A 3,595-nucleotide genomic window follows, 5' to 3' on the forward strand; every position below is an offset into this window, starting at 1 on the left:
GTGTAGTACAGCGACCAGAATGCAGTGAAGAAGCAGAGGAAGCGCAAAATCTAAAAATATAAATTCTACCAGAAGTCAGATGACATAGTTCAATGAGCCGACGACCCTGGCATGAGTAGAAACAGCTACACAAAGAAAACAGGTCTTCAGCACAACGCAACAATTCTGAAATATTGGTCAGTGGTGCCTTTTTTAACTTCTCTCGCCTGTCGCCAAATTTATGTAGTGAAGGGGCAAACAGCAGTGGATCCAAAGAGTAGATTTAATACATGAAAACAAGACACATGAAACAACCACCAACAGGAGCACACAGTAAAGCAACCGTCTAATCCTGCACCATGTACAAATTCTGCAAGGTTCCCCTCATGACAGCCCTACAAGTCAAATTCACCAACTGTAATAGTGAGAAGTTAATTTATCTCATAACCTGTCCATGTGGTCTGAAATACGTGACGACTCGGAAAATTAAAATACGAATCTCCGAGCATAAAAGCACGATTCGTTGCAGGAGACCGGCAACTAAACTTACCAATCATTTCTTGGAGAAACAACATGCCCCAACTGCTTTTGTTTGGACCGTGCTTGAACAACCATATATTCCTCCCCACGTTACAGACCATACCAACTTTCTTATCCGCAAGGAACAGAAATGGGTGTTCAAATTGGGAACCAACAAAGGTGGGCTTAACAATGACATACCCTGGTCCGTCTTGTAATCATGTTTACTGTAACATTTTTCTGAAATGATCATACTTCAAATATGTTTTTTTTTTGCTGTTTTTTTTCTTTCTTTTTTTTTATCCTCATTTGCTTTCATTGGCTCCAAACTGTCAAGACAGAAGACTACCGCAAAGCAGACAGTCAGGCCATGCCTCTGTACTAACTCAGCTTCAGCTGGTGGGGATAACGTTGGAGGGATGAAGGACACACACCCCATTCAGTAACAGCTGGCTGGCCCTGAGATTCTAAACATGCGGGCTCTGTTAGACCATTGTGCCCGAAACATCGAGGCCCTTTTAAGCAACGACACACAACACAACTGTGGCGGAGCCAGAAGGTGAGTTATGCCAGCATTAATCATCGGACCTGGGGAAAGAAAAAAGAAAAAAGAAAAAAGAAAAAAAAAATAGCCAGGTATCCAACAACTTCCAGAAGGCTCTTTTCACCGGATTTCCTCCCCTTGCCAAATCAAGTTTCGAAATCTGGGGAATTGAAGAACACCATTCGTAGAAGGTAGGTGGCAAAGCGTCCTTCCAGTGTCTACAAATTTCCCTGCGGGCCACCAGAATGGAATAAAACACTATGTTGGAAGCAGCATTTCGAGTGTTTCCACTTAAACCAAAAATGACTAAGCCCAAGTCAATGGTAAGCTGATAACCCACGATCCAAGATAGTTCATTACTTATAGAGTTCCAAAACGGAGTGATTTGTGGGCATTCAAAAAACATGTGGGTGTCTGATGCCGCCTCTAGTCCACATCTTGGGCAGGAAACAGGGCCTATTTGTGAAAATATTGAGAGTCTCTGCGGGGAGTATTAAGCTCTATGAATTGTAAATATATGGTTCCTTCGGAGCAAAGCAGGCTTAACCAAATCCCACAGTACTCTACATGAAGTTAGCCAGAGTTCTTCTACATCTACTCCTGGCAAAGACTCCGCCCACAGTTGCGTTGGAAGGCGGAATTTGCTGTCTGATTCCTCTATGATCATATTATACCAGAGAGAGAGCTCTTTTTTCATAGGTGGTCTGTCAAGTAGGCATGCTTCTAGTTCGCTCACTCCCCCTAAGGAGAATTTGCTACAGCGTGTGGGCAGTGTATTCTGCGCCTGGGCCCAACTTGAAATCTGTACGTATTTAAATCTGGAAAATCTCGGGCCGACTTTGTTGGAAAAATAGTTCCATGGAAGCAAAGATCCATCAGAAAACAAGTCTCCCCAGGATGTGATACCTGCCTCTTTGAGTGGTAGTGCTAAAACATCTTCTGCCCAAGGGTAGATTAATCGAGTATCTCACTCTGTACCAGGTGTTGGCCATCCCCCGTAGTATCTTCAGCTTTATCTTTTTAAAGAATTTGGGATCTTCAAACTTAAAAAGGAAACTGGCTTGCCCAACTCTCTCACTTCTCAGTAAGGTAGAGAACATAAGGCCCAAGCTTGAATCAGCTGGTGTTTTAAAGAGCATGCGTGCGTGCGTCAGCTGAAATGCCCATGCGTAGGCCTGCAGGTCTGGGCCTGCCAGCCCGCCCTTCTCCCTCCGACGCCTTATCTTTTTCCACGCTATTCTTGGATTTTTATTGTTCCATATAAAGGAAGATATCTCACTCTGTAATTTTGAGATTGATTTAGGGTCAAAATACAATGGTATTGAGTTAAATAAAAAAGTAATCTTTGGCAGTAAGGACATCTTAACCAAGTTTACCTTCCCCAAGATAGTAAGAGGGCGATGAGCCCATGATCTCATCAACTTGCGACACTGTGCTACTACTTTTGCAAAATTTAGGGCTGCTATTGAATCTATATTGTTATCTATAATTACCCCCAGATATCTCAGTTTAGCTCTTGATGTCATGCTGTGTGCGTTTGTGTCAATATTCCAAGACATTGACTCAGTTTTCGAGGCATTCACCTCGTAACCCGACACATTTCCAAACTCCAAGGCGAGATCTATAATCACCGGGAACGCGGTATTTATATTTGGAGTAAAAATCATAATATCATCGGCATAAAGTGCCACCTTTTTGGTCCAATCATGGAAGACAAATGGTATAATTTGCTGGCTCTCTCTCAGTTTTTGTGCGAACGGCTCTATGTATAGGTCGAATAATAAAGGCGAAAGGGGACAACCTTGTTTCGTTCCCCTCGTTACCCTGAATGGTTCGGACAAACCTCCATTAATCAAAATAGAGGCCGAGGGGTTTCCATACAACAGTTTAACTGCTCTACGAAATTTGACTCCCACGTTGAACCCCAACAAGGCCTCCGACAGGTATTGCCAATTTACCCTGTCGAAGGCCTTGGTGGCGTCCAAGGTGAGAACCGAAAGGGGCAGAGTCTCCCTAGTCGCCAGAACTATTGCTCCCACCAGGTCATATGTAAGTTCAAACAACTGCCTCCCCTTTACAAAACCTTTTTGATTGGGATTTAGTATATCTGGAGCTACCTGGCCGAGCCTTTTAGGCAATATTGCCGCCAAGATTTTATAGTCGGCATTTAGAATTGAGATAGGCCGATACGAACCGCAGTCAGATAAGGGCTTACCCGGTTTCGGGATTAGTGTTATCAAGGCACTAGCCCAAGAAGCTGGGGGCACCTCTCCCTCCCTCAAGATGTTATTAAATAGTTCCACCATAACCGGGGACACAACCGATATCAGGTTTTTGTAGATTTCTGATGGTAGACCGTCAGTTCCTGCAGACTTTCCTCCATTAGCTCCCTGAATAGCTTGTTTTGTTCTACCTCTTCCTTCGTTATATCCCTATCTAAAAAGTTGCTCTGTTCATCAGACAGGGATGGTAAAGATAGATCTTTTAACCAATTGGCCGCGTCTTCAGAAGTGACATTCCGGTCTTCCAGGTATATTGTTTGAAAGAAATCTT

Source organism: Lissotriton vulgaris, chromosome 3_1, assembly GCF_964263255.1.
Source record: "Lissotriton vulgaris chromosome 3_1, aLisVul1.2, whole genome shotgun sequence".
Taxonomy (NCBI): Eukaryota; Metazoa; Chordata; class Amphibia; order Caudata; family Salamandridae; genus Lissotriton; species Lissotriton vulgaris.